This window comes from Schistocerca gregaria, chromosome 8 (genome assembly GCF_023897955.1).
Source record: "Schistocerca gregaria isolate iqSchGreg1 chromosome 8, iqSchGreg1.2, whole genome shotgun sequence".
Lineage (NCBI taxonomy): Eukaryota > Metazoa > Arthropoda > Insecta > Orthoptera > Acrididae > Schistocerca > Schistocerca gregaria.
This window is the reverse complement of record NC_064927.1, coordinates 24,231,067-24,254,391: the sequence shown is the minus strand read 5'-3', so window position 1 is coordinate 24,254,391 and position 23,325 is coordinate 24,231,067.

The window sequence follows — 23,325 nt, the reverse complement described above, 5'->3', positions numbered from 1 at the left end:
AGTCTACGCTTTGATCGTTCCCAGGAAGACCAGTAGTAGTTTCCGATGCACATCTGAAAGCATTCTGTAATCTGTGGACTATCAGAGTGTTATTGAAACACAGAAATTGCATCGGGATTGAATACAACAGTCTCCATGAGCAGTTTCCTCCATGGAAGTAATGTCTCAAACAGTCTACGCTTTGATCGTTCCCTGGAAGACCAGTAGTAGTTTCCGATGCACATCTGGTGGCATTCTGTAATCTGTGTACAATCAGAGTGTTGATGAAACACAGAAATTGAATGGGAATTGAATACAACAGTCACCATGCGCACTTTTCTCCACGGGAGTAATGTCTCAAACAGTCTACGATTTGATCGTTCCCTGGAAGACCAGTAGAAGTTTCCGATGCACATCTGGTGGCATTCTGTAATCTTTGGAGTATCAGAGTGTTGATTAAACACAGAAATTGCATCGGGATTGAATACAACAGTCACCATGCGCACTTTCCTCCACGGGAGTGATGTCTCAAACAGTCTACGCTTTGATCGTTAATGGAAGACCAGTAGTAGTTTCCGATGCACGTCTGGTGGCATTCTGTAATCTGTGGACTATCAGAGTGTTGATGAAACACAGAAATTGCCTCGGGATTGAATACAACAGTCACAATGCGCACATTCCTTCATGGGAATAATGTCTCAAACAGTCTACGCTTTGATCGTTCCCAGGAAGACCAGTAGTACTTTCCGATGCACATCTTTAAGCATTCTGTAATCTGTGGACTATAAGAGTGCTGATGAAACACAGAAATTGCATCGGGATTGAATACAACAGTCACCATGCGCACTTACCTCCATGGGTGTCATGTCTCAAAGAGTTTACGCTTTGATCGTTCCCTGGAAGACCAGTAGTAGTTTCTGATGCACATCTGGAGGCATTCTGTAATCTGTGGACTATCAGAGTGTTGATGAAACACAGAAATTGCATCGGGATTGAATACAACAGTCACCCAGCGCAATTCCCTCCATGGGAGTCATGTCTCAATGAGTTTACGCTTTGATCGTTCCCTGGAAGACCAGTAGTGGTTTCCTATGCACATCTGGAGGCATTCTGTAATCTGTGGACTATCAGAGTGTTGATGAAACACAGAAATTGCATCGGGATTGAATACAACAGTCACCATGCGCACTTTCCTTCATATGAGTAATGTCTCAAACTGTCTACGCTTTGGTTGCTCCCTGGAAGACCAGTAGTAGTTTCTGATGAACATCTGGAGGGATTCTGTTGTCTGTGGGCTATCAGAGTGTTGATGAAACAGAGAAATTGAATCGGGATTGAATACAACAGTCACCATGCGCACTTTCCTCCACGGGAGTAATGTCTCACACAATCTACGCTTTGATCGTTCCCTGGAAGACCAGTAATAGTTTCCGATGCACATCTGGATGCTTTCTGTAATCTGTGGACTTTCAGAGTGTTGATGAAACACAGAAATTGCATCGGGATTGAATACAACAGTCTCCATGCGCAGTTTCATCCATGGGAGTAATGTCTCAAACAGTCTACGCTTTGATCGTTCCCTGGAAGACCAGTAGTAGTTTCCGATGCACATCTGGAGGCATTCTGTGACCTGTGGACTATCAGATTGTTGGTGAAACACAGAAATTGCATCGGGATTGAATACCAATGTCACCATGCACACTTTCCTCCATAAAAGTAATGGCTAAAACAGTCTACGCTTTGATCGTTCCCTGGAAGAACAGTAGTAGTTTCCGATGCACATCTGGTGGCATTCTGTAATCTGTGGACTATCAGAGTGTTGATTAAACACAGAAATTGCATCGGGATTGAATACAACAGTCACCATGCGCACTTTCCTCCACGGGAGTAATGTCTCAAACAGTCTACGCTTTGATCGGTCAATGGAAGGCCAGTAGTAGTTTCCGATGCACATCTGGTGGCATTCTCTAATCTGTGGACAATCAGAGTGTTGATCAAACACAGAAATTGAATGGGAATTGAATACAACAGTCACCATGCGCACTTTCCTCCATGGGAGTAATGTCTCAAACAGTCTACGATTTGATCGTTCCCTGGAAGACCAGTAGTAGTTTCCGATGCACATATGGTGGCATTCTGTAATCTGTGGAGTATCAGAGTGTTGATTAAACACAGAAATTGCATCGGGATTGAATACAACAGTCACCATGCGCACTTTCCTCCACGGGAGTAATGTCTCAAACAGTCTACGCTTTGATCGTTCCTGGAAGACCAGTGGTAGTTTCCGATGCACGTCTGGTGGCACTGTGTAATCTGTGGACTATCAGAGTGTTGATGAAACACAGGAATTGCCTCGGGAATGAATACAACAGTCACAATGCGCACTTACCTCCATGGGTGTCATGTCTCAAAGAGTTTATTCTTTGATCGTTCCCTGGAAGACCAGTAGTAGTTTCTGATGCACATCTGGAGGCTTTCCGTTAACTGTGGACTATCAGAATGTTGATGAAGCACAGAAATTGCATCGGGATAGAATACAACAGTCACCATGCGCACTTTCCTCCATTGGAGTAAGGTCTCAAACAGTCTACTCATTGATCGTTCCCTGGAAGACCAGTAGTAGTTTCCGATGCACATCTGGTGGCATTCTGTAATATGTGGACTATCAGAGTGTTGATTAAACACAGAAATTGCATCGGGATTGAATACGACAGTCACCATGCGCACTTTTCTCCACGGGACTAATGTCTCAAACAGTCTACGCTTTGATCGTTCACCGGAAGACTAGTAGTAGTTTTCGTTGCACATCTGGTGGCATTCTGTAATCTGTGGACTATCAGAGTGCTGATGAAACACAGAAATTGCATCGGGATTGAATACAACAGTCACCATGAGCACTTTCCTCCATAGGAGTAATGTCTCAAACAGTATACGCTTTGATCGTTCTCTGGAAGACCAGTAGTGGTTTCCGATGCACATCAGGAGGCATTCTGTAATCTGTGGACTATCAGAGTGTTGATGAAACACAGAAATTGCATCGGGATTGGGTACAACTGTCACCATGCGCACTTTCCTCCATGGGAGTAATGTCTCAAACAGTCTACGCTTTGATCGTTCCCTTGAAGACCAGTAGTAGTTTCCGATGCTCATCTGGAGGCATTCTGTAATCTGTCGACTATCAGAATGTTGATGAAACTCAGAAATTGCATCGGGACTGAATACAACAGTCACCATGCGCACTTTCCTCCACGGGAGTAATGTCTCAAACAGTCTACGCTTTGATCGTTCCCTGGAAGAGCAGTAGTAGTTTCCGATGCACATCTTTTGGCACTCTGTAATCTGGGGACTATCAGAGTGTTGATGAAACACAGAAATTGCATCGGGATTGAATACAACAGTCACTATGCGCACTTTCCTCAACGGGAGTAATGTCTCAAACAGTCTACGCTTTGATCCTTCCCTGGAAGACCAGTAGTAGTTTCCGCTGCACGTCTGGTGGCATTCTGTAATCTGTGGACTATCAGAGTGTTGATGAAACACAGAAATTGCATCGGGATTGAATACAACAGTCACCATGCGCGCTTTCCTTCATGGGAGTAATGTCTCAAACACTATACGCTTTGATCGTTCCCTGGAAGACCAGTAGTAGTTTCCGATGAACATATGGAGGCATTCTGTAAACCGTGGACTATCTGAGTGTTGATGAAACACAGAAATTGCATCGGGATTGAATACAACAGTCACCATGCGCACTTTCCTTCATTGAAGTATTGTCTCAAACACTCTACGCTTTGATCGTTCCCTGGAAGACCAGTAGTAGTTTCCGACGCACATCTGGAGGCATTCTGTAATCTGTGGTCTATCAGAGTGTTGATGGAACACAGAAATTGAATCGGGATTGAATACAACAGTCACCATGCGCACTTTCCTCCATGGGAGTAATGTCTCAAACAGTCTACGATTTGATCGTTTCCTGGAAGACCAGTAGTAGTTTCCGATGCACATCTTGAGGCATTCTGTAATCTGTGGAGTATCAGAGTGTTGATGAAACACAGAAATTGCCTCGGGATTGAATACAACAGTCATCATGCGAACTTTCCTCCATGGGAGTAATTCTCAAGCAGTCTACGCTTTGATCGTTCCCTGGAAGACCAGTAGTAGTTTCCGATGCACATCTGGTGGCGTTCTGTAATCTGTGGGCTATCAGAGTGTGGACGAAACACAGAAATTGCATCGGGATTGAATACAACAGTCACCATGCGCTCTTTCCTTCATGGGAGTAATGTCTCAAACAGTCTACGATTTGAACGTTCCCTGGAATATCGGTAGTAGTTTCCGATGAACATCTGGAGGCATTCTGTAATCTGTGGAGTATCAGAGTGTTCATGAAACACAGAAATGGCATCGGGATTGATTACAACAGTCACCATGCGCAATTTCCTCCACGAGAGGTATGTCTCAAACAGTCTACGATTTAATCGTTCCCTGGAAGACCAGTAGTAGTTTTCGATGCACATCTGGTGGCATTCTGTAATCTGTGGACTATCAGAGTGTTGATGAAACACAGAAATAGCATCGGGATTGAATACAACACTCACCATGAGCACTTTCCTCCATGGGAGCAATGTCTCTAACGGTCTACGCTTTGATCGTTCACTGGAAGACCAGTAGTACTTTCCGATGCCAATCTGGAGGCTTTCCGTAATTTGTGGACTATCAGAGTGTTGATGAAACACAGAAATTGCTTAGGGGTTGAATACAACAGTCACCATGCGCACTTTCCTCCACGGGAGCAATGTCTCAAACAGTCTACGCTTTCATCGTTCCCTGGAAGACCAGTAGTGGTTTTCGATGCACATCTGGAGGCGTTCTGTAATCTGTGGCCTATTAGAGTGTTGATGAAACACAGAAATTGCATCGGGATTGAATACAACAGTCACCATGCGCACTTTCCTTCATGGGAGTAATGTCTCAAACACTCTACGCTTTGATCGTTCCCTGGAAGACCAGTAGTAGTTTCCGATGAACATATGGAGGCATTCTGTAATCTGTGGACTATCAGAGTGTTGATGAAACACAGAAATAGCATCGGGATTGAATACAACAGTCACCATGCGCACTTTCCTTCATTGAAGTATTGTCTCAAACACTCTACGCTTTGATCGATCCCTGGAAGACCAGTAGTAGTTTCCGACGCACATCTGGAGACATTCTGTAATCTGTGGTCTATCAGAGTGTTGATGGAACACAGAAATTGAATCGGGATTGAATACAACAGTCACCATGCGCACTTTCCTCCATGGGAGTAATGTCTCAAAAAGTCTACAATTTGATCGTTTCCTGGAAGACCAGTAGTAGTTTCCGATGCACATCTTGAGGCATTCTGTAATCTGTGGAGTATCAGAGTGTTGATGAAACACAGAAATTGCTTAGGGGTTGAATACAACAGAGACCATGCGCACTTTCCTCCATGGGAAGTAATGTCTCAAACAGTCTACGCTTTGATCGTTCCCTGGAAGACCAGTAGTAGTTTCCGAAGCACATCTGGTGGCATTCTGTAATCTGTGGACTATCAGAGTGTTGATGAAACACAGAAATAGCATTGGCATTGAATACAACAGTCACTATGAACACTTTCCTCCATGGGAGTAATGTCTAAAACAGTCTACGCTTTGATCGTTCCCTGGAAGACCAGTAGTAGTTTCCGATGCACATCTGGATGCATTCTGTAATCTGTGGACCTTCAAAGTGTAGATGAAACACAGAAATTGCATCGGGATTGAATACAACAGTCACCATGCGCACTTCCCTCCATGGGAGTAGTGTCTCAAACAGTCTACGCTTTGATCGTTCCCTGGAAGACCAGTAGTAGTTTCCGATGCACATCTGGAGGCATTCTGTAATCTGTGGAGTATCAGGGTGTTGACAAAACACAGAAAATGCATCGGGATTGAATATAACAGTCACCATGCGCACTTTCCTCCACGGGAGTAGTGTCTCAAACAGTCTACGCTTTGATCGTTCCCTGGAAGACCAGTAAAAGTTTCCGAGGCACATCTGGAAGCATTCTGCAATCTGTGGACTATCAGAGTGTTGATGAAACAAAGAAATTGCATCGGGATTGAATACAACAGTCACCATGCGCACTTTCCTTCATGGGAGTAATGTCTCAAACACTCTACGCTTTGATCGTTCCCTGGAAGACCAGTAGTAGTTTCCGACGCACATCTGGAGGCATTCTTTAATCTGTGGAGTATCAGAGTGTTGATGAAACACAGAAATTGCATCGGGATTGAATACAACAGTCACGATGCGCACTTTCCTTCATGGGAATAATGTCTCAAACACTCTACGCTTTGATCGTTCCCTGGAAGACCAGTAGTAGTTTCCGATGCACATCTGGAGGCATTCTGTAATCTGTGGACTATCAGAGTGTTGATGAAACACAGAAATTGCATCGGGATTGAATACAACAGTCACCATGCGCACTTCCCTCCATGTGAGTAATTCTCAAGCAGTCTACGCTTTGATCGTTCCCTGGAAGACCAGTAGTAGTTTCCGATGCACATCTGGTGGCATTCTGTAATCTGTGGACTATCAGAGTGTTGATGAAACACAGTAATTGCATCGGGATTGAATACAACAGTCACCATTCGCACTTTCCTCCACCGGAGGTATGTCTCAAACAGTCTACGCTTTGATCGTACCCCGGAAGAGCAGTAGTAGTTTCCGATGCACATCTGGTGGCATTCTGTAATCTGTGGACTATCAGAGTGTTGATGAAACACAGAAATTGCATCGGGATTGAAAACAACAGTCACCATCCGCACTTCCCTCCGTGGGAGTAATGTCTCAAACAGTCTACGCTTTGATCGTTCCCTGGAAGACCAGTAGTGGTTTCCAATGCACATCTGGAGGCATTCTGTAATCTGTGGACTATCAGAGTGTTGATGAAACACAGAAATTGCATCGGGATTGAATACAAGTCACCATGCGCACTTTCCTTCATGGGAGTAATGCCTCAAACATTCTACGCTTTGATCGTTCCCTGGAAGACCAGTAGTAGTTTCCGATGAACATATGGAGGCATTCTGTAATCTGTGGACTATCAGAGTGTTGATGAAACACAGAAATTGCATCGGGATTGAATACAACAGTCACCATGCGCACTTTCCTTCATTGCAGTATTGTCTCAAACACTCTACGCTTTGATCGTTCCCTGGAAGACCAGTAGTAGTTTCCGACGCACATCTGGAGGCATTCTGTAATCTGTGGTCTATCAGAGTGTTGATGGAACACAGAAATTGAATCGGGATTGAATACAACAGTCACCATGCGCACTTTCCTCCATGGGAGTAGTTCTCAAGCAGTCTACGCTTTGATCGTTCCCTGGAAGACCAGTAATAGTTTCCGATGCACATCTGGAGGCATTCTGTAATCTGTGGAGTATCAGGGTGTTGACAAAACACAGAAATTGCATCGGGATTGAATACAACAGTCACCATGCGCACTTTCCTCCACGGGAGTAGTGTCTCAAACAGTCTACGCTTTGATCGTTCCCTGGAAGACCAGTAGTAGTTTCCGATGCACATCTGGAAGCATTCTGCAATCTGTGGACTATCAGAGTGTTGATGAAACACAGAAATTGCATCGGGATTGAATACAACAGTCACCATGCGCACTTTCCTCCATGGGAGTAATGTCTCAAACAGTCTACGCTTCTATCGTTCCCTGGAAGACCAGTAGTAGTTTCCGATGCACATCTGGAGGCATTCTGAAATCTGTGGACTAAATGAGTGTTGATGAAACACAGAAATTTCAATGGGATTGAATACAACAGTCACCATGCTCACTTTCCTCCATGTTACTAATGTCTCAAACAGTCTACGCTTTGATCGTTCCCTGGAAGACCGGTGGTAGTTTCCGATTCACATCTGGAGGCATTCTGTAATCTGTGGACTATCAGGGTGTTGATGAAACACAGTGCATTGCATCGGGATTGAATACAACACTCACCATGAGCACTTTCCTCCATGGGAGTAATGTCTCAAACAGTCTACGCTTTGATCGTTCCCTTGAAGACCAGTAGTAGTTACCGATGCACATCTGGAGGCATTCTGTAATCTGTGGACTATCAGAGTGTTGATGAAACAAAGAAATTGCATCGGGATTGAATACATCAGTCACCATGCGCACTTTCCTCCATAGGAGTAATGTCTCTAAAAGTCTACGATTTGATCATTCCCTGGAAGACCAGTAGTAGTTTCCGATGCACATCTGGGGCTATTCTGTAATCTGTGGACTATCAGAGTGTTCATGAAACACAGAAATTGCATCGGGATTGATTACAACAGTCACCATGCGCACTTTCCTCCACGAGAGGTATGTCTCAAACAGTCTACGATTTGATCGTTCCCTGGAAGGCCAGTAGTAGTTTCCGATGCACATCTGGAGGCATTCTGTAATCTGTGGAGTATCAGAGTGTTGATGAAACACAGAAATTGCATCGGGATTGAATACAACAGTCACCATGCGCACTTTCCTCCATGGGAGTAAATCTCAAAGAGTCTACATTTTGATCGTTCCCTGGAAGACCAGTAGTAGTTTCCGATGCACATCTGGAGGCATTCTGTAATCTGTGGAGTATCAGAGTGTTGATGAAACACAGATATTGCATCGGGATTGAATACAACACTCACCATGAGCACTTTCCTCCATGGGAGCAATGTCTCTAACGGTCTACGCTTTGATCGTTCCCTGGAAGACCAGTAGTACTTTCCGATGCCAATCTGGAGGCTTTCCGTACTTTGTGGACTATCAGAGTGTTGATGAAACACAGAAATTGCTTAGGGGTTGAATACAACAGTCACCATGCGCACTTTCCTGTATGGGAAGTAATGTATCAAACAGTCTACGCTTTGATCGTTCCCTGGAAGACGAGTAGTTGTTTCCGATGCACATCTGGTGGCATTCTGTAATCTGAGAACTATCAGAGTGTTGATGAAACACAGAAATTGCATCGTGATTGAATTTAACAGTCACCATGCGCACTTTCCTCCACAGGAGTAATGTCTCAAACAGTCTACGCTTTGATCGTTCCCTGGAAGACCAGTAGTGGTTTCCGATGCACATCTGGAGGCATTCTGTTATCTGTGGACTATCAGAGTGTTGATGAAACACAGAAATTGCATCGGGATTGAATACAACAGTCACCATGCGCACTTTCCTTCATGGGAGTAATGTCTCAAACACTCTACGCTTTGATCGTTCCCTAGAAGACCAGTAGTAGTTTCCGACGCACATCTGGAGGCATTCATTAATCTGTGGACTACCAGAGTGATGATGAAACACAGAAATTGCATCGGGATTGAATACAACAGTCACGATGCGCACTATCCTTCATGGGAATAATGTCTCAAACACTCTACGCTTTGATCGTTCCCTGGAAGACGAGTAGTAGTTACCGATGCACATCTGGGTTCATTCTGTAATCTGTGGACTATCAGAGTGTTGATGAAACAAAGAAATTGCATCGGGATTGAATACATCAGTCACCATGCGCACTTTCCTCCATAGGAGTAATGTCTCTAAAAGTCTACGCTTTGATCATTCCCTGGAAGACCAGTAGTAGTTTCCGATGCACATCTGGGGCTATTCTGTAATCTGTGGACTATCAGAGTGTTCATGAAACACAGAAATTGCATCGGGATTGATTACAACAGTCACCATGCGCACTTTCCTCCACGAGAGGTATGTCTCAAACAGTCTACGATTTGATCGTTCCCTGGAAGGCTAGTAGTAGTTTCCGATGCACATCTGGAGGCATTCCGTAATCTGTGGAGTATCAGAGTGTTGATGAAACACAGAAATTGCATCGGGATTGAATACAACAGTCACGATGCGCACTTTCCTTCATGGGAATAATGTCTCAAACACTCTACGCTTTGATCGTTCCCTGGAAGACCAGTAGTAGTTTCCGATGCACATCTGGAGGCATTCTGTAATCTGTGGACTATCAGAGTGTTGATGAAACACAGAAATTGCATCGGGATTGAATACAACAGTCACCATGCGCACTTCCCTCCATGGGAGTAATTCTCAAGCAGACTACGCTTTGATCGTTCCCTGGAAGACCAGTAGTAGTTTCCGATGCACATCTGGTGGCATTCTGTAATCTGTGGACTATCAGAGTGTTGATGAAACACAGAAATTGCATCGGGATTGAATACAACAGTCACCATCCGCACTTCCCTCCGTGGGAGTAATGTCTCAAACAGTCTACGCTTTGATCGTTCCCTGGAAGACCAGTAGTGGTTTCCAATGCACATCTGGAGGCATTCTGTAATCTGTGGACTATCAGAGTGTTGATGAAACACAGAAATTGCATCGGGATTGAATACAAGTCACCATGCGCACTTTCCTTCATGGGAGTAATGTCTCAAACACTCTACGCTTTGATCGTTCCCTGGAAGACCAGTAGTAGTTTCCGATGAACATATGGAGGCATTCTGTACTCTGTGGACTATCAGAGTGTTGATGAAACACAGAAATTGCATCGGGATTGAATACAACAGTCACCATGCGCACTTTCCTTCATTGAAGTATTGTCTCAAACACTCTACGCTTTGATCGTTCCCTGGAAGACCAGTAGTAGTTTCAGATGCACATCTGGAGGCATTCTGTAATCTGTGGTCTATCAGAGTGTTGATAGAACACAGAAATTGAATCGGGATTGAATACAACAGTCACCATGCGCACTTTCCTCCATGGGAGTAATTCTCAAGCAGTCTACGCTTTGATCGTTCCCTGGAAGACCAGTAATAGTTTCCGATGCACATCTGGAGGCATTCTGTAATCTGTGGCGTATCAGGGTGTTGACAAAACACAGAAATTGCATCGGGATTGAATACAACAGTCACCATGCGCACTTTGCTCCACGGGAGTAGTGTCTCAAACAGTCTACGCTTTGATCGTTCCCTGGAAGACCAGTAGTAGTTTCCGATGCACATCTGGAAGCATTCTGCAATCTGTGGACTATCAGAGTGTTGATGAAACACAGAAATTGCATCGGGATTTAATACAACAGTCACCATGCGCACTTTCCTCCATGGGAGTAATGTCTCAAACAGTCTACGCTTCGATCGTTCCCTGGAAAACCAGTAGTAGTTTCCGATGCACATCTGGAGGCATTCTGAAATCTGTGGACTAAATGAGTGTTGATGAAACACAGAAATTTCAATGGGATTGAATACAACAGTCACCATGCGCACTTTCCTCCATGGGAGTAATGCCTCAAACAGTGTACGCTTTGAGTTCCCTGGAAGACCAGTAGTAGTTTCCGATGCACATCTGGAGGCATTATGTAACCTTTTTACTATCAGAGTGTTGATGGAACACAGAAATTGCATCGGGATTAAATACAACAGTCACCATGCGCACTTTCCTCCACGGGTGCAATATCTCAAACAGTCTACGCATTGATCGTTCCCTGGAAGACCAGTAGTTGTTTCCGATGCACATCTGGTGGCATTATGTAATCTGTGGACCGTCAGAGTGTTGATGAAACACAGAAATTGCATCGTGATTGAATTTAACAGTCACCATGCCCACTTTCGTCCACGGGAGTAATGTCTCAAACTGTCTACGCTTTGATCGTTCCCTGGAAGACCAGTAGTAGTTTCCGATGCACATCTGGATGCATTCTGTAATCTGTGGACCTTCAAAGTGTTGATGAAACACAGACATTGCATCGGGATTGAATACAACACTCACCATGCTCACTTTCTTCCATGTTACTAATGTCTCAAACAGTCTACGCTTTGATCGTTCCCTGGAAGACCAGTGGTAGTTTCCTATTCACATCTGGAGGCATTCTGTAATCTGTGGACTATCAGGGTGTTGATGAAACACAGTGCATTGCATCGGGATTGAATACAACACTCACCATGAGCACTTTCCTCCATGGGAGTAATGTCTCAAACAGTCTACACTTTGATCGTTCCCTTGAAGACCAGTAGTAGTTACCGATGCACATCTGGAGGCATTCTGTAATCTGTGGACTATCAGAGTGTTGATGAAACACAGAAATTGTATCGGGATTGAATACATCAGTCACCATGCGCACTTTCCTCCATAGGAGTAATGTCTCTAAAAGTCTACGCTTTGATCATTCCCTGGAAGACCAGTAGTAGTTTCCGATGCACATCTGGGGCTATTCTGTAATCTGTGGACTATCAGAGTGTTCATGAAACACAGAAATTGCATCGGGATTGATTACAACAGTCACCATGCGCACTTTCCTTCACGAGAGGTATGTCTCAAACAGTCTACGATTTGATCGTTCCCTGGAAGGCCAGTAGTAGTTTCCGATGCACATCTGGAGGCATTCTGTAATCTGTGGACTATCAGAGTGTTGATGAAACACAGAAATTACATCGGGATTGAATACAACAGTCACCATGCGCACTTCCCTCCATGGGAGTAATTCTCAAGCAGTCTACGCTTTGATCGTTCCCTGGAAGACCAGTAGTAGTTTCCGATGCACATCTGGTGGCATTCTGTAATCTGTGGACTATCAGAGTGTTGATGAAACACAGTAATTGCATCGGAATTGAATACAACAGTCACCATGCGCACTTTCCTCCACCGGAGGTATGTCTCAAACAGTCTACGCTTTGATCGTACCCCGGAAGAGCAGTAGTAGTTTCCGATGCACATCTGGTGGCATTCTGTAATCTGTGGACTATCAGAGTGTTGATGAAACACAGAAATTGCATCGGGATTGAATACAACAGTCACCATCCGCACTTCCCTCCGTGGGAGTAATGTCTCAAACAGTCTACGCTTTGATCGTTCCCTGGAAGACCAGTAGTGGTTTCCAATGCACATCTGGAGGCATTCTGTAATCTGTGGACTATCAGAGTGTTGATGAAACACAGAAATTGCATCGGGATTGAATACAAGTCACCATGCGCACTTTCCTTCATGGGAGTAATGTCTCAAACACTCTACGCTTTGATCGTTCCCTGGAAGACCAGTAGTAGTTTCCGATGAACATATGGAGGCATTCTGTAATCTGTGGACCATCAGAGTGTTGATGAAACACAGAAATTGCATCGGGATTGAATACAACAGTCACCATGCGCACTTTCCTTCATTGAAGTATTGTCTCAAACACTCTACGCTTTGATCGTTCCCTGGAAGACCAGTAGTAGTTTCCGACGCACATCTGGAGGCATTCTGTAATCTGTGGACCATCAGAGTGTTGATGAAACACAGAAATTGCATCGGGATTGAATACAACAGTCACCATGCGCACTTTCCTTCATTGAAGTATTGTCTCAAACACTCTACGCTTTGATCGTTCCCTGGAAGACCAGTAGTAGTTTCCGATGCACATCTGGAGGCATTCTGAAATCTGTGGACTAAATGAGTGTTGATGAAACACAGAAATTTCAATGGGATTGAATACAACAGTCACCATGCGCACTTTCCTCCATGGGAGTAATGTCTCAAACAGTCTACGCATTGATCGTTCCCTGGAAGACCAGTAGTAATTTCCGAAGCACATCAGGAGGCATTCTGTAATCTGTGGACTATCAGAGTGTTGATGAAACACAGAAAATGAATCGGGGTTGAATACAACAGTCACCATGGGCACTTTTCTTCATGGGAGTAATGTCTCCAGCAGTCTACGCTTTGATCGTTCCCTGGAAGACCAGTAGTAGTTTCCGCTGCACGTCTGGTGGCATTCTGTAATCTGTGGACTATCAGAGTGTTGATGAAACACAGAAATTGCATCGGGATTGAATACAACAGTCACCATGCGCACTTTCCTCCACGGGAGGTATGCCTCAAACAATCTACGCTTTGATCGTTCCCTGGAAGACGAGTAGTTGTTTCCGATGCACATCTGGTGGCATTCTGTAATCTGTGGAGCGTCAGAGTGTTGATGAAACACAGAAATTGCACCGTGATTGAATTTAACAGTCACCATGCCCACTTTCGTCCACGGGAGTAATGTCTCAAACTGTCTACGCTTTGATCGTTCCCTGGAAGACCAGTAGTATCTTCCGATGCACATCTGGATGCATTCTGTAATCTGTGGACCTTCAAAGTGTTGATGAAACACAGATATTGCATCGGGATTGAATACAACAGTCACCATGCTCACTTTCCTCCATGTTACTAATGTCTCAAACAGTCTACGCTTTGATCGTTCCCTGGAAGACCAGTGGTAGTTTCCGATTCACATCTGGAGGCATTCTGTAATGTGTGGACTATCAGGGTGTTGATGAAACACAGTGCATTGCATCGGGATTGAATACAACACTCACCATGAGCACTTTCCTCCATGGGAGTAATGTCTCAAACAGTCTACGATTTGATCGTTCCCTTGAAGACCAGTAGTAGTTACCGATGCACATCTGGAGGCATTCTGTAATCTGTGGACTATCAGAGTGTTGATGAAACACAGAAATTGCATCGGGATTGAATACATCAGTCACCATGCGCACTTTCCTCCATAGGAGTAATGTCTCTAAAAGTCTACGCTTTGATCATTCCCTGGAAGACCAGTAGTAGTTTCCGATGCACATCTGGGGCTATTCTGTAATCTGTGGACTATCAGAGTGTTCATGAAACACAGAAATTGCATCGGGATTGATTACAACAGTCACCATGCGCACTTTCTTCCACGAGAGGTATGTCTCAAACAGTCTACGATTTGATCGTTCCCTGGAAGGCCAGTAGTAGTTTCCGATGCACATCTGGAGGCATCCTGTAATCTGTGGACTATCAGAGCGTTCATGAAACACAGAAATTGCCTCTGCATTGAATACAACAGTCACCAGGCGCACTTTCCTTCATGGGAGTAAATCTCAAACAGTCTACACTTTGATCGTTCCCTGGAAGACCAGTAGTAGTTTCCGATGCACATCTGGTGGCATTCTGTAATCTGTGGACTATCAGAGCGTTCATGAAACACAGAAATTGCCTCTGCATTGAATACAACAGTCACCATGCGCACTTTCCTCCACGGGAGTAATGTCTCAAACAGTCTACGCTTTGATCGTTCCCTGGAAGACCAGTAGTAGTTTCCGATGCACATCTGGAGGCATTCTGTAATCTGTGGTCTATCAGAGTGTTGATGGAACACAGAAATTGAATCGGGATTGAATACAACAGTCACCATGCGCACTTTCCTCCATGGGAGTAATGTCTCAAACAGTCTACGCTTCGATCGTTCCCTGGAAGACCTGTAGTAGTTTCCGATGCACATCTGGAGGCATTCTGAAATCTGTGGACTAAATGAGTGTTGATGAAACACAGAAATTTCAATGGGATTGAATACAACAGTCACCATGCGCACTTTCCTCCATGGGAGTAATGTCTCAAACAGTGTACGCTTTGAGTTCCCTGGAAGACCAGTAGTAGTTTCCGATGCACATCTGGAGGCATTATGTAACCTTTTTACTATCAGAGTGTTGATGGAACACAGAAATTGAATCGGGATTGAATACAACAGTCACCATGCGCACTTTCCTCCATGGGAGTAATGTCTCAAACAGTCTACGATTTGATCGTTTACTGGAAGACCAGTAGTAATTTCCGATGCACATCTTGAGGCATTCTGTAATCTGTGGAGTATCAGAGTGTTGCTGAAACAAAGAAATTGCCTCGGGATTGAATACAACAGTCACCATGCGCACTTTCCTCCATGGGAGTAATTCTCAAGCAGTCTACGCTTTGATCGTTCCCTGGAAGACCAGTAATAGTTTCCGATGCACATCTGGTGGCATTCTGTAATCTGTGGACTATCAGAGCGTTCATGAAACACAGAAATTGCCTCTGCATTGAATACAACAGTCACCAGGCGCACTTTCCTCCATGCGAGCTATGTCTCAAACAGTCTACGTTTTGATCGTTCCCTGGAAGACCATTAGTAGTTTCCGATTAACATCTGGAGGAATTCTGTAATCTGTGGACTATCAGAGTGTTGGTGAAACACAGAAAATGCATCGGGATTGATTACAACAGTCACCATGCGCACTTTCCTCCATGGGAGTAATGTCTCCAAAATTTACGCTTTGATCGTTCCCTGGAAGACTAGCAGTAGTTTCCGATGCACATCAGGCGGCATCCTGTAATCTGTGGACTATCAGAGTGTTGATGAAACACAGAAATTGCATCGGGATTGAATACAACAGTCACCATGCGCACTTTCCTCCATGGGAGTAATGTCTCAAACAGTCTACGCTTCGATCGTTCCCTGGAAGACCAGTAGTAGTTTCCGATGCACATCTGGAGGCATTCTGAAATCTGTGGACTAAATGAGTGTTGATGAAACACAGAAATTTCAATGGGATTGAATACAACAGTCACCATGCGCACTTACCTCCATGGGAGTAATGTCTCAAACAGTGTACGCTTTGAGTTTCCTGGAAGACCAGTAGTAGTTTCCGATGCACATCTGGAGGCATTATGTAACCTTTTTACTATCAGAGTGTTGATGGAACACAGAAATTGCATCGGGATTAAATACAACAGTCACCATGCGCACTTACCTCCACGGGTGCAATATCTCAAACAGTCTACGCATTGATCGTTCCCTGGAAGACCAGTAGTAATTTCCGAAGCACATCAGGAGGCATTCCGTAATCTGTGGACTATCAGAGTGTTGATGAAACACAGAAATTGAATCGGGGTTGAATACAACAGTCACCATGGGCACTTTTCTTCATGGGAGTAATGTCTCCAGCAGTCTACGCTTTGATCGTTCCCTGGAAGACCAGTAGTAGTTTCCGCTGCACGTCTGGTGGCATTCTGTAATCTGTGGACTATCAGAGTGTTGATGAAACACAGAAATTGCATCGGGATTGAATACAACAGTCACCATGCGCACTTTCCTCCACGGGAGGTATGCCTCAAACAATCTACGCTTTGTTCGTTCCCTGGAAGACCAGTAGTTGTTTCCGATGCACATCTGGTGGCATTCTGTAATCTGTGGAGCGTCAGAGTGTTGATGAAACACAGAAATTGCATCGTGATTGAATTTAACAGTCACCATGCCCACTTTCGTCCACGGGAGTAATGTCTCAAACTGTCTACGCTTTGATCGTTCCCTGGAAGACCAGTAGTAGTTTCCGATGCACATCTGGATGCATTCTGTAATCTGTGGACCTTCAAAGTGTTGATGAAACACAGACATTGCATCGGGATTGAATACAACAGTCACCATGCTCACTTTCCTCCATGTTACTAATGTCTCAAACAGTCTACGCTTTGATCGTTCCCTGGAAGACCAGTGGTAGTTTCCGATTCACATCTGGAGGCATTCTGTAATCTGTGGACTATCAGGGTGTTGATGAAACACAGTGCATTGCATCGGGATTGAATACAACACTCACCATGAGCACTTTCCTCCATGGGAGTAATGTCTCAAACAGTCTACGCTTTGATCGTTCCCTTGAAGACCAGTAGTAGTTACCGATGCACATCTGGAGGCATTCTGTAATCTGTGGACTATCAGAGTGTTGATGAAACACAGAAATTGCATCGGGATTGAATACATCAGTCACAATGCGCACTTTCCTCCATAGGAGTAATGTCTCTAAAAGTCTACGCTTTGATCATTCCCTGGAAGACCAGTAGTAGTTTCCGAGGCACATCTGGGGCTATTCTGTAATCTGTAGACTATCAGAGTGTTCATGAAACACAGAAATTGCATCGGGATTGATTACAACAGTCACCATGCGCACTTTCCTCCACGAGAGGTATGTCTCAAACAGTCTACGATTTGATCGTTCCCTGGAAGGCCAGTAGTAGTTTCCGATGCACATCTGGAGGCATTCTGTAATCTGTGGAGTATCAGAGTGTTGATGAAACACAGAAATTGCATCGGGATTGAATACAACAGTCACCATGCGCACTTTCCTCCATGGGAGTAAATCTCAAAGAGTCTACATTTTGATCGTTCCCTGGAAGACCAGTAGTAGTTTCCGATGCACATCTGGAGGCATTCTGTAATCTGTGGAGTATCAGAGTGTTGATGAAACACAGAAATTGCATCGGGATTGAATACAACATTCACCATGAGCACTTTCCTCCATGGGAGCAATGTCGCTAACGGTCTACGCTTTGATCGTTCCCTGGAAGACCAGTAGTACTTTCCGATGCCAATCTTGAGGCTTTCCGTAATTTGTGGACTATCAGAGTGTTGATGAAACACAGAAATTGCTTAGGGGTTGAATACAACAGTCACCATGCGCACTTTCCTGTATGGGAAGTAATGTATCAAACAGTCTACGCTTTGATCGTTCCCTGGAAGACCAGTGGTGGTTGCAGATGCACATCTGGAGGCATTCTGTAATCTGTGGACTATCAGAGTGTTGATGAAACACAGAAATTGCATCGGGATTGAATACAACAGTCACCATGCGCACTTTCCTCCATGGGAGTAAATCTCAAACAGTCTACACTTTGATCGTTAACTGGAAGACCAGTAGTAGTTTCCGATGCACATCTGGTGGCATTCTGTAATCTGTGGACTATCAGAGCGTTCATGAAACACAGAAATTGCCTCTGCATTGAATACAACAGTCACCATGCGCACTTTCCTCCACGGGAGTAATGTCTCAAACAGTCTACGCTTTGATCGTTCCCTGGAAGACCAGTAGTTGTTTCCGATGCACATCTGGTGGCATTCTGTAATCTGTGGACCGTCAGAGTGTTGATGAAACACAGAAATTGCATCGTGATTGAATTTAACAGTCACCATGCCCACTTTCGTCCACGGGAGTAATGTCTCAAACTGTCTACGCTTTGATCGTTCCCTGGAAGACCAGTAGTAGTTTCCGATGCACATCTGGATGCATTCTGTAATCTGTGGACCTTCAAAGTGTTGATGAAACACAGACATTGCATCGGGATTGAATACAACAGTCACCATGCTCACTTTCTTCCATGTTACTAATGTCTCAAACAGTCTACGCTTTGATCGTTCCCTGGAAGACCAGTGGTAGTTTCCTATTCACATCTGGAGGCATTCTGTAATCTGTGGACTATCAGGGTGTTGATGAAACACAGTGCATTGCATCGGGATTGAATACAACACTCACCATGAGCACTTTCCTCCATGGGAGTAATGTCTCAAACAGTCTACACTTTGATCGTTCCCTTGAAGACCAGTAGTAGTTACCGATGCACATCTGGAGGCATTCTGTAATCTGTGGACTATCAGAGTGTTGATGAAACACAGAAATTGTATCGGGATTGAATACATCAGTCACCATGCGCACTTTCCTCCATAGGAGTAATGTCTCTAAAAGTCTACGCTTTGATCATTCCCTGGAAGACCAGTAGTAGTTTCCGATGCACATCTGGGGCTATTCTGTAATCTGTGGACTATCAGAGTGTTCATGAAACACAGAAATTGCATCGGGATTGATTACAACAGTCACCATGCGCACTTTCCTTCACGAGAGGTATGTCTCAAACAGTCTACGATTTGATCGTTCCCTGGAAGGCCAGTAGTAGTTTCCGATGCACATCTGGAGGCATTCTGTAATCTGTGGACTATCAGAGTGTTGATGAAACACAGAAATTACATCGGGATTGAATACAACAGTCACCATGCGCACTTCCCTCCATGGGAGTAATTCTCAAGCAGTCTACGCTTTGATCGTTCCCTGGAAGACCAGTAGTAGTTTCCGATGCACATCTGGTGGCATTCTGTAATCTGTGGACTATCAGAGTGTTGATGAAACACAGTAATTGCATCGGAATTGAATACAACAGTCACCATGCGCACTTTCCTCCACCGGAGGTATGTCTCAAACAGTCTACGCTTTGATCGTACCCCGGAAGAGCAGTAGTAGTTTCCGATGCACATCTGGTGGCATTCTGTAATCTGTGGACTATCAGAGTGTTGATGAAACACAGAAATTGCATCGGGATTGAATACAACAGTCACCATCCGCACTTCCCTCCGTGGGAGTAATGTCTCAAACAGTCTACGCTTTGATCGTTCCCTGGAAGACCAGTAGTGGTTTCCAATGCACATCTGGAGGCATTCTGTAATCTGTGGACTATCAGAGTGTTGATGAAACACAGAAATTGCATCGGGATTGAATACAAGTCACCATGCGCACTTTCCTTCATGGGAGTAATGTCTCAAACACTCTACGCTTTGATCGTTCCCTGGAAGACCAGTAGTAGTTTCCGATGAACATATGGAGGCATTCTGTAATCTGTGGACCATCAGAGTGTTGATGAAACACAGAAATTGCATCGGGATTGAATACAACAGTCACCATGCGCACTTTCCTTCATTGAAGTATTGTCTCAAACACTCTACGCTTTGATCGTTCCCTGGAAGACCAGTAGTAGTTTCCGACGCACATCTGGAGGCATTCTGTAATCTGTGGACCATCAGAGTGTTGATGAAACACAGAAATTGCATCGGGATTGAATACAACAGTCACCATGCGCACTTTCCTTCATTGAAGTATTGTCTCAAACACTCTACGCTTTGATCGTTCCCTGGAAGACCAGTAGTAGTTTCCGATGCACATCTGGAGGCATTCTGAAATCTGTGGACTAAATGAGTGTTGATGAAACACAGAAATTTCAATGGGATTGAATACAACAGTCACCATGCGCACTTTCCTCCATGGGAGTAATGTCTCAAACAGTCTACGCATTGATCGTTCCCTGGAAGACCAGTAGTAATTTCCGAAGCACATCAGGAGGCATTCTGTAATCTGTGGACTATCAGAGTGTTGATGAAACACAGAAAATGAATCGGGGTTGAATACAACAGTCACCATGGGCACTTCTCTTCATGGGAGTAATGTCTCCAGCAGTCTACGCTTTGATCGTTCCCTGGAAGACCAGTAGTAGTTTCCGCTGCACGTCTGGTGGCATTCTGTAATCTGTGGACTATCAGAGTGTTGATGAAACACAGAAATTGCATCGGGATTGAATACAACAGTCACCATGCGCACTTTCCTCCACGGGAGGTATGCCTCAAACAATCTACGCTTTGATCGTTCCCTGGAAGACGAGTAGTTGTTTCCGATGCACATCTGGTGGCATTCTGTAATCTGTGGAGCGTCAGAGTGTTGATGAAACACAGAAATTGCACCGTGATTGAATTTAACAGTCACCATGCCCACTTTCGTCCACGGGAGTAATGTCTCAAACTGTCTACGCTTTGATCGTTCCCTGGAAGACCAGTAGTATCTTCCGATGCACATCTGGATGCATTCTGTAATCTGTGGACCTTCAAAGTGTTGATGAAACACAGATATTGCATCGGGATTGAATACAACAGTCACCATGCTCACTTTCCTCCATGTTACTAATGTCTCAAACAGTCTACGCTTTGATCGTTCCCTTGAAGACCAGTAGTAGTTACCGATGCACATCTGGAGGCATTCTGTAATCTGTGGACTATCAGAGTGTTGATGAAACACAGAAATTGCATCGGGATTGAATACATCAGTCACAATGCGCACTTTCCTCCATAGGAGTAATGTCTCTAAAAGTCTACGCTTTGATCATTCCCTGGAAGACCAGTAGTAGTTTCCGAGGCACATCTGGGGCTATTCTGTAATCTGTAGACTATCAGAGTGTTCATGAAACACAGAAATTGCATCGGGATTGATTACAACAGTCACCATGCGCACTTTCCTCCACGAGAGGTATGTCTCAAACAGTCTACGATTTGATCGTTCCCTGGAAGGCCAGTAGTAGTTTCCGATGCACATCTGGAGGCATTCTGTAATCTGTGGAGTATCAGAGTGTTGATGAAACACAGAAATTGCATCGGGATTGAATACAACAGTCACCATGCGCACTTTCCTCCATGGGAGTAAATCTCAAAGAGTCTACATTTTGATCGTTCCCTGGAAGACCAGTAGTAGTTTCCGATGCACATCTGGAGGCATTCTGTAATCTGTGGAGTATCAGAGTGTTGATGAAACACAGAAATTGCATCGGGATTGAATACAACATTCACCATGAGCACTTTCCTCCATGGGAGCAATGTCGCTAACGGTCTACGCTTTGATCGTTCCCTGGAAGACCAGTAGTACTTTCCGATGCCAATCTTGAGGCTTTCCGTAATTTGTGGACTATCAGAGTGTTGATGAAACACAGAAATTGCTTAGGGGTTGAATACAACAGTCACCATGCGCACTTTCCTGTATGGGAAGTAATGTATCAAACAGTCTACGCTTTGATCGTTCCCTGGAAGACCAGTGGTGGTTGCAGATGCACATCTGGAGGCATTCTGTAATCTGTGGACTATCAGAGTGTTGATGAAACACAGAAATTGCATCGGGATTGAATACAACAGTCACCATGCGCACTTTCCTCCATGGGAGTAAATCTCAAACAGTCTACACTTTGATCGTTCCCTGGAAGACCAGTAGTAGTTTCCGATGCACATCTGGTGGCATTCTGTAATCTGTGGACTATCAGAGCGTTCATGAAACACAGAAATTGCCTCTGCATTGAATACAACAGTCACCATGCGCACTTTCCTCCACGGGAGTAATGTCTCAAACAGTCTACGCTTTGATCGTTCCCTGGAAGACCAGTAGTGGTTTCCGATGCACATCTGGAGGCATTCTGTTATCTGTGGACTATCAGAGTGTTGATGAAACACAGAAATTGCATCGGAATTGAATACAACAGTCACCATGCGCACTTTCCTTCATGGGAGTAATGTCTCAAACACTCTACGCTTTGATCGTTCCCTGGAAGACCAGTAGTAGTTTCCGATGAACATATGGAGGCATTCTGTAATCTGTGGACTATCAGAGTGTTGATGAAACACAGAAATTGCATCGGGATTGAATACAACAGTCACCATGCGCACTTTCCTTCATTGAAGTATTGTCTCAAACACTCTACGCTTTGATCGTTCCCTGGAAGACCAGTAGTAGTTTCCGACGCACATCTGGAGGCATTCTGTAATCTGTGGCGTATCAGGGTGTTGACAAAACACAGAAATTGCATCGGGATTGAATACAACAGTCACCATGCGCACTTTGCTCCACGGGAGTAGTGTCTCAAACAGTCTACGCTTTGATCGTTCCCTGGAAGACCAGTAGTAGTTTCCGATGCACATCTGGAAGCATTCTGCAATCTGTGGACTATCAGAGTGTTGATGAAACACAGAAATTGCATCGGGATTTAATACAACAGTCACCATGCGCACTTTCCTCCATGGGAGTAATGTCTCAAACAGTCTACGCTTCGATCGTTCCCTGGAAAACCAGTAGTAGTTTCCGATGCACATCTGGAGGCATTCTGAAATCTGTGGACTAAATGAGTGTT